Source organism: Colobus angolensis, unplaced genomic scaffold, assembly GCF_000951035.1.
Source record: "Colobus angolensis palliatus isolate OR3802 unplaced genomic scaffold, Cang.pa_1.0 Scaffold202, whole genome shotgun sequence".
NCBI classification, from domain to species: domain Eukaryota; kingdom Metazoa; phylum Chordata; class Mammalia; order Primates; family Cercopithecidae; genus Colobus; species Colobus angolensis.
The window spans coordinates 6265167-6274943 of NW_012115178.1; positions in this window are offsets into that span (position 1 = coordinate 6265167).

The window sequence follows — 9777 nt, forward strand, 5'->3', positions numbered from 1 at the left end:
TAAGCAGTGGTCTTGTTCTACCTTTACCTGGTGCCTTTCCTTTTTTATCCCATTCCTCTGCTGTTTGACCCAGTTCAAGCCACTGAGAGATTAGGAGGTATCTAGTTTTAACTAAAATTAATGCATTAACAAATATTTCCCTCAGCCCCTACTGTGTGCAAGGCACTATGTGCTTCAGGAGCTGGGGATGAGCACAATGAAGAAATGCTGAGTCATATCTGATTGAACTCTGCAAATGGTGTATTTTGCTTTGCTTGATGTTTTCCTCTACTTATCTTTCAAGCTTCCTATTAAAATATGATGTTCCGAAATTCTACCTTCAAAATTAATCACATGCTTCTGTAACAGAGGTATGCCCCCAAAAAGGTACACTGTATTCTAGGTCTCTTACTTTTCCCACAAGCAGCTGTACTTTCACAAGAGGGACAGACACCACTGAAAAGACTTTGGTTATCTACAGATAAGTCAATTTGCTTTATGGAGTTTTGATTCCCTTTCCTACTGAACACCAGCGGTCAGAATCAGGAAAAAAAAAGAAAAGAAAAATTCATAAATTGCATGCAAAGCTATTTGCACCTTTAAAAAAAAAAAAGGGACCTTTAATTAATTTATTTATTTATTCTGAGACGGAGTTTTGCTCTTGTTGCCCAGGCTGGAGTGCAGTGGTGTGATCTCTGCTCACCGCAACCTCCGCCTCCCAGGTTCAAGTGATTCTCCTGCCTCAGCCTTCCAAGTAGCTGGAATTACAGGCATGCGCCACCATGCCAGGCTAATTTTGTATTTTTAGTAGAGATGAGGTTTCTCCATACTGGTCAGGCTGGTCTTGAACTCCTGACTTCAGGTGATCCACCCACTCGGCCTCCCCAAGTGCTGGGATTATAGGCGTGAGCCACCCTGCCCGGCCTATTTGCACCTTTTTTACTTCATATTAGTGTACACTCGGGTTCTTCATTTAAGTTGAAGAAAAGGATGTACAGGTTTTTCGGGTATTGTTTATTGTGGACACAAATTTCTACAGCTTTTTCACTTTTCTTCTTCCACCAGCAGCCCTCTCCTCTCTGCCTCTGAGGGAGAAAGGGAATGATATCCAGGACAAGAACAAAGAGTAGAAGAGGAAAGATACTGCTACAAGTTGGAAAGGAGACAGAGGCACGTGGTTGAGTAAGAACCTGGGGGATGTTGAGGGGGAGCAGTCAATGGTGGAGTGCTTGAGAAACTTTGATGAAACATCTAGTTATATTGAGAGAGGTTCTCTGCCAAGTCAGTGATTAGTTGGCACCTAGGTATTACCTTTGAGCAGGAGGTACCCCTCCTTGGGGTAAAGGCTTGAATAGGCCATCACTGCTCAAAGAGCTCTTGTCTAAATTCCCAAGGCAGCTTCATGATGAGAGGAGACCATCATCCTTGGAACCCCAGTGTTTAGCACATAGTGGATGGCTAATAAATAGTTACAGGGAACTCAATGTCTGACCCTGAGCCATAGCAGCCTCCACTTGGGATTCAGTATGTCTGGGCTTATCTGGAAGGATCTATTTGCAAAAGGGGCTGGGAGCCTCCCCAAAGAGAAGTCACTGGAAAAGAGTCAGGCAAATTAGCCTGACCCAGCACAAAACAGAGGCCAGTGGAGGGAGCAGTTAGGAGTTCTACAGGGCATTTGTCTCTCGGCTTTGTCTCTCTGAGCGGTGGACATTTGAGTGGTGGGAGCCAGAGAGGTAAAGTGAAAGCTGGAGGACTGTTAAATTGCAGCAAGAGGCCAGGCGCAATGGCTCACGCCTGTAATCCCAGCACTTTGGGAGGCCGAGGCGGGCAGATCGCCTGAGGTCAGGAACTTGAGACCAGCCTAGCTAACGTGGTGAAACCCCGCCTCTACTAAAAATACAAAAATTAGCCACGCGTGGTGGCGGGCATCTGTAATCCCAGCTACTCAGGAGGCTGAGGCAGGAGAATCACTTGAACGCGGGAGATGGAGCTTGCAGTGAGCTGAGATTATGCCACTGCACTCCAGGCTGGGCAACAAAAGTGAAATTGGCCTCAAAAAAAAATTGCAGCAAGGAGTGAAATGGAGTGCAGTACCAAAAAGGAGGAAAGCCCTCCTCTCCACTTCTGCTTGAACCCTGCACGGAAGGAACAGATTTGCCTCCTGCAGTGATCTCCTCCAGGGGCACTATGGATAATGGGGTGACCAGGAGAAACCTGGTCTACGGCAGCCTGAATGTAGACCCTGGTTGGCACTGGGTTGTGCGTTTTGCAGCTTTGGGGACTGTGTAAATCTCAGAAGCAGATATCCCTGAAGAGGGATAGAATCAAAAAGGGGGAAGGTGACAAATAATCCTTAGTAACTGGCTGAAATGTTTCTAGCTGAAGGTTTTTTGTAGATACACCTTATATTCCTAGGAATGAGAAGGAGGGAATTTACAAAGGAATGCAAGCCTACAATCACCGGTAGAGGGGTGGTGGTCAATAAAATACAGAAAATCATACACTCACCTTCCAGAATGAACATGTTAACCCAAGACTTCAAAGTAAAATTGTAACTAGTTATAACTAGAGCAATAGTCTAAGCGAGTTCTAGTGACAACTGTTCTAGATTACATTGGTTGTAAAGCATGGGCAGTTTAGAGAGGAATTCAGTCCCTTGGCACCATCCCTGCTTGGCAAGGGCACTCATTAATCAATCAAGGACCTCCCGATCAGCTCAGGGCTGCCAGCACTGCATTTGGCAGAGGAATCAGAGATACTGTGACTGGCAAAAATCAGAGTGTGTGATTGCACGGAGGAACACAGACAGGCTGGAGCCAGGCACAGGCTCTGGATCTGAGCATCAGAGAGGGAAAACCCAAGCTAATTGTTAAAGTGCATTTGCTTTAGTTATTTGTCCACTAATTTGTGTCATAATAATAAATATTAAAATACCTTTCCATAATAACTAAAACAAATTAATTTCCCTGTAATTTAATTATAGCAACATTGTCTTCCAGTGTGCATCTGCAGTACAGATGCAGTCATTTTCAAGCATGTGGAGGAGTAGGGGAGAAAGAAAAATGTTGAGTTTCCTTACCTTTGAATTTGAACTGGAAGGGATATTAGTGGTCACCTAATTCAACTTCATTTTCCTACAGATGAGGAAACCGAAGAGTCTCAGTTGAGTGGAAGAGGAAGCATGGGACGCTTCTGCCTTCTCAACTATAACACTGTCTTATGTATGTATGTATGTATTCGTACTTTAATGAGGTAAAATTCACAAAGCATAAAATTTATGATTTTATAATGAACAATTCATTAGCATTTAGTACATTCACAATGTTATGCAACTACCACCTCTCTCTAGTTCCAAAACATTTTCACCACCCCAAAAGAAAACTGTACCTATTAAGCAGTTATTCCCCATTGCCTCCTCTCCCAAGCCCCTAGCAACCACCAATCTGCTTTCTCTATGGATTTGCCCATTCTAGATATTTCCTAATTATGGAATCATATAATCTGCAACCTTTTGTGACTGGCTTCTTTCACTTAGCATGATGTTTTGTACCATTTACCAGGACTTTCTTTCTTTTTATGGCAGAGTGATAATTCCATTGTGTAGCTAGACCACAAGTGGTTTATCCACTCATCCACTGATGAGTATTTGGGTTGTTTCCATTTTTTGGCTATTATAATAGTGCTGTTATTAACAGGCATGCATAAGTATTTTGAGTACTTGTTTTCAATTCTTTGGGGAATATAACTAGGAGTACAGTTTTGGGGACATAACTTTTTTTTTTTTGAAATGGAGGTTTGCTCTTGTCGCCCAGGCTACAGTGCAATGGCGCAATCTCGGCTCACTGCAACCTCCACCTCCTGGATTCAAGGGATTCTCCTGCCTCAGCCTCCCAAGTAGCTGGGATTACAGGCACCTACCACCACACCCAGCGAATTGTTTGTTTGTTTGTTTGTTTGTTTTGAGACAGAGTTTCACTCCTGTTGCCCAGGCTGGAGTGCAATGGTGCCATCTCAGCTCACTGCAACTTCCACCTCCTGGGTTCAAGCAATTCTCCTGCCTCAGCCTCCCAAGTAGCTGGGATTACAGGTGCCTGCCACCATGCCCACCTAATTTTTGTATTTTTAGTAGAGACGAACTTTCACCATGTTGGCTAGGCTGGTCTCAAATTCCTGACCTCAAGTGATCCACCCACCTTGGGCTCTCAAAGTGCTGGGATTACAGGCATGAGCTACTGCACCTGGCCAATGTTTAACTTTTTAGGAACCACCAAACTGTTTTTCACAATAGGTGTACCATTTTACATTTCCAACAGAAATATGGGAAGGTTCCATCATGTCCTTTTTTATTTCTAATGAATACTGTCTACATATCTTCTTTTCCATCGAAGTACTGCCATACCTGACGTTCTCTTCCTCCTAGCTGGTACCTGAATATTTTTTGTGTGTGTTTTTGCCATCCTATATCATCAGAAGGTTTATCATTATTTTGCATGACTTCATTGTGAGCAAAGGCAGTCTTATTTATTGATCCATTAAACATTTTTGCAACACCTGGTACTGTGCTAAAAGTTTACAAACATTACTTCAATTAATTCTTATAGCACCACCAAGAAATCGGTACTATTATTCTTCTCCATCGTGAAGATGACAAAAATGGGAAATAAAGAGGCTAAGGAACTTGCCCAAGGTCACACTGCAAGAGTATAACAATGTAGGACACAATTTGAGAGATTCCAAGGTAGTAACATGGGGGTGCGGAGGGAGAATCATTTTGAGCCACCTGTCTGGCATAAAAATGTTTCTGCCCTTAAGTACTCTCTTTCTTGTAACTCCAGTTAGACCGCTTTCACCTGTATGACTAGTTTATTTTTTTTTTTTTTTTTTTTTTTTTTTTTTTTTTTGAGACAGAGTCTCGCTCTGTCACCCAGACTGGAGTGCAGTGGCCGGATCTCAGCTCACTGCAAGCTCCGCCTCCCGGGTTTACGCCATTCTCCTGCCTCAGCCTCCCGAGTATCTGGGACTACAGGCGCCCGCCACCTCGCCCGGCTCGTTTCTTGTATTTTTTAGTAGAGATGGGGTTTCACTGTGTTAGCCAGGATGGTCTCGATCTCCTGACCTCGTGATCCGCCCGTCTCGGCCTCCCAAAGTGCTGGGATTACAGGCTTGAGCCACCGCGCCCGGCCTGTATGACTAGTTTAATTATCGGTTTCTTTACTGATATTTGGTGCAGAAGGGAGATAAGCAAAACTTCCCATAAATTATACAGTACACTACATTAAGAGTCATTTTCCAAACTACAAATTAGGTTTTGCTTCTTGCTCCATTCCAATTATGGCCCAGGATTTCCAGGAATCAACATAGATTTAGTGATGCGCAGGTCTGTGGAGAACAGTTGGTAATGAGCTGCCCCTCAGTGTGGTGGAGTGTGTGGTCCACCCCTCAGGATGCAGGAGTGAATTTATTTTAGAGGAGCTGATGAAATAAGAAGAAAGTGCCTGAAGTAAATTTATGGTCTGGAGCTCACTGGTATAAAGTGGGTTTAGAGAAGGAAGGATCTGATTATGTCCCTCTCTCTCTGAGGAGTTGAGCTATCCTACCCCTTCCCAAGTCTAAGAGGATGGCAAAGAAAGTTACTTTCTCTATCAGTTCTTGTTTCTCAGCACATAGACAAGTTTCAGCCTCTCTCATCTGCTCTTTGATCATTCGGGCCGTGTGCAGATTCTGGGAAGTGTGACAGTATCAGGAATGTTCATTAATATTTTTCAACTCAGCTCTCATTTAAGCTGAAAGTGTCTAAAAAGCCTTTGCATAGATCATGAAAATACTGTCCAAATTGTGTCTTTGTACAGTGTTCATTGTGTCTTTTTTGGAGTAAACTTTTTATTTTAGAATACTTTTAGACTTACAGGCAAGTCGGGAAGGTTGATACACAGAGTGCCTGTCTACCCCACTTCCCCTGTTGTTACCATCTGACATTAGTATAGTACATGTGTCATAATTTATGAACCAATACTGATACATTGTTAACCAAAGTCCTGATTTTGTTCAGATTTCTTTGTTTTTTATCTAGTGGCCTTTTTCTTTTCCTGGATCCTGTTGAAGTTTGCAGAGGTAGAATTAAGTTTGTAGGGTTTTAGGAAAGTGTATACCAAATTCTTCTTAGCCCTTTAGCCCTACAGAAACGGTTACCCAAATCCTCAGGGTCAAAATGAATGGTTACCTACAGAATGTGCCTTCTTTCTTTCCTAACAGTTCATATCAGTGGCTGAAGGTCAGTGGCACCATTGCTGTGGGGCCCTCTTTCTATAGCCAGGGGTCTCTGGGGTTCAGGTAGCTGATCCCGCCCGTTCCTGCTCCTGGCCTGGAAGTGGGAGTAGGCAGTGCTGGGCTCCACTGGCCCTGGACTTCCCAGTTCCGACAGACCTGTCTACTTTTGGCCATATATTTACCTTCTCCCTCCCTCCAGAGAAAGAGCCTGATTGCTCTAAGGCAGTGGGTCTCAAACTCTAGTGGCCATTAGAATCACCTGGCCAGCCTGTTAAACCACAAAGCGCTATGCCTTACCCCTAGTTTCTGATTCAGTAGATCTGGGATGGGGCCTGATAATTTGCATTTCTGACAAGTTTCCAGGAGCTGCTTCCGCTGGCCTGAGACCATATTTTGAGAACCACCATTCCAAGCCAATCAGTTTATGTCATTACCCTGGTAACTGTTAGTGGTCTAGAGGTGGGCAGGTGACCTGCACCAGCCAAATCCGGTGATTGAAAACCCTGGTTGTACCCTAGAATCACTTAGGAGCTTCTGAAAAATGACTCTCAGCTGGGCCCCACCCCAGATTAATAAATTAATGTTTTTGAAGATAAAGCTTTAGGTATCTGTAGTTTGAAAAGAAAAAATAAATAAATAATGCTACATACTACGTTATTAAATAAACAAAATAAAAATAAAATAATAGCAATAAACAAGTGCAGTCATGCACTACTTAACAAAGGAGATACGTTTGGAGAAATGCATCACTAAGCAATTTCCTTGTTGAGAACATCATCGAGTGCACTTACACAAACCTAGATGGCATAGCCCACTATATCCAGGCTCTGTGGTATGGCCTAATGCTCCTAGGCTACCAACCTGTACAGCATATTACTGTACTGAATACTGTAGGCAACTGTAACACAATAGTACTTGTGTATCTAAACACATCTAAACAGAGAAAAGGTACAGTAACAATACAGTACTATATTATAATCTTATGGGACCACCATCCTACATGTGGTTCGTCGTTGACCAAAATGTCATTTTGCAGAGCATGACTATAATGAATACAGCTTTAGCACTTTGGTGACTTCAATGTGCAACAGTGCTGGGAACTACTGGCCTGCTTGAACTGAAGAGAATTGATACAAAGGGAGAGGTCTCTCCCTTTCTTTCTCTTTCTTGCTGCACATGAAGAAGGGAAACAGAGAGCCCAGTGGCCTCTGGCAGCCATCACATCCCCGTGAAGGGAGCCAGTCTCAGGATGCAGCCAACATGGAGGAAGGCAGAGCAGAGTACTGAAAGAACTTGGGACCTTGGTGACATCACTGAGCTGCCTATCTTACTGTCCCTGGAGCCTCTCCTACCTCTGGACTTCCAGTTATGTGAGATAATACATTTCCTTATTTGTAAAGCCAAATTAAGTTGTGGCTTTCAGCTACTAGCACTCAAAAGCATTCTAACAGATAACACCAAAGAAATCTGTGGTCACCCCATAGCCATGATAAACAGTCCCTACCCTTAAAGACACTTTGACTGGGTGTCTTGCGTTCTGCGCATTCCAGAGGACCAGCTTCCCCATCAGAAGTCTGACTCCATGGAAACCAGATGGGGCAACGAGGTGGTTCTAGCGCAGACTGTAGCTCCAGCTCCTGTCCACCTCTAGCCTGCTCATTTCCAGCTCAGAAATTCTACTAATGGCGTTTTTTCTTCCTCAAAAAGGAAATGAACAGGATAAGACCTGACGTTTTACCTTATAGTTAAAATAAATAGTTTTTTTTCTTTTACCTAAGCAAACAATCACATAATAGTCAAATTGGAGGTTACAATTGTATCATTCACAAATGGCTTCCTTAAATAGCAAATTTGTTTTCAGACAATTCCTTTCTTAATATTTATATTTAGATAGGAAATTTTTATATTTATAAAATATATTTTTAATAGGAAAATATTTATAACATATAATAGGAAAATGTTGGTAGAACATAACTAACACTGGAAGCTAGATGGAACAAAGCCAATGTTTTATTGAATGTATCTAGTATAATGGGTTATGAGATGGAATATAAGGTAAGAGCCCGTGTGTGAGAGACAGAGAGAGAGAGGTGCCAAGATGTTATTAATGATTGTTTCTGAGTAAGTGGGAATATGGACCTTCTTATGTTCTGTTGTTTATGTTTTCTAATATTTTTCTAATGGGCACATATTGCTTTTGTAGAAAGAAAGAAAAAGAACTTTTTTAAGGATATGGGATTGTTGTGCTACTTAAAAACAAATCTTTCATTCCTCCATGGGTCATTGGCTTATTTGAGCTAAGTACCATTCCCAACATCCTATGCACTGCTTTGCTGGAGGTGGCTGAAATCCTGTGAACTACATTTCCCAGATTCCCTTGCCAGTCGGCCCAGTTAGATGCTCCAATGGGAAGCACTGGTGAGAAGATGCATGAAATGAGAGACCCATTTTTCTTGTTGTTGTTGTTTGCTTTTTTAGGCTCTTCTGGAAAGGGGTGCCGCAGTGACTGGCAGCTGCAGGGGCTCCAGTAGCCTTTAGCAGTTCCAGCAGCCGCATAGGTGTCAGTCAGTGGCCAGCTCCAGCAGCATCAGTAGCTTCCTACACTGTCAGATGCCAGACACTCCGGGCTCTGATAACATCACCCCCTCCCTGGTATTCCTCCTGCCTTTCAAGTGGCAGTGATTTTCTGCAGATACTTATCTCTAGGTTAACACATCTTCCCCTTTTGGTTCCTCCAAACTTCCCAACACTTCTAAGACTGATTTCTTATGTTAAATTCCTTCTATTTAAAAATATTAGAATGAGGCCAGGCATGGTGGCTTACACCTGTAATCCCAGCACTTTGGGAGGCCCAGGCAGGCAGATCACGAGGTCAGGAGATCGAGACCATCCTGGCTAACATGGTGAAACCCCATCTCTACTAAAAATACAAAAAAATTAGCCAGGCTTGATGGCGGGGAGGCTGAGGCAGGAGAATGGCATGAACCTGGGAGGCAGAGGTTGCAGTGAGCCGAGATTGCACCACTGCACTCCAGCCTGGGCGACAGAGCAAGACTCCGTCTCAAAAAAAAAAAAAAAAAAAAAAGAAAAGAAAAGAAAAGAAAAAAGAAAGTAATGGCAAAAACAGCAACTACTTTTGCACCAACCTAATAGGATGTCAGCATTGTCCATCTCAGCTCCTTATTTATTTCCTAGGTAGTCCCTACTAAAACATGACATTTTTGTTTGTCTGTTTGTTTAAATGGATCTTTTTATGTTTCTCTCCCACAGGAGTATGAGGGCAGGGACCTGTGCACCACAGTATTTCCAGTGCCCAACACAGTGCCTGACGCAAATCAGCGGTTCACTATATGCTGAATGAATGCTCTGCATATTTCTTTACATATTCATACACAGAAATGAAGAAAATGTGATTTAATTTCAGTACATTCTGTATTTGTTAGATGCTTCAATTGCTGTGCTTCTCTAGAGAATAAGCCACAAGTTAATTAAAATCTTAAAAAGCAGGAATTAAAAAAATAAACATTTTTG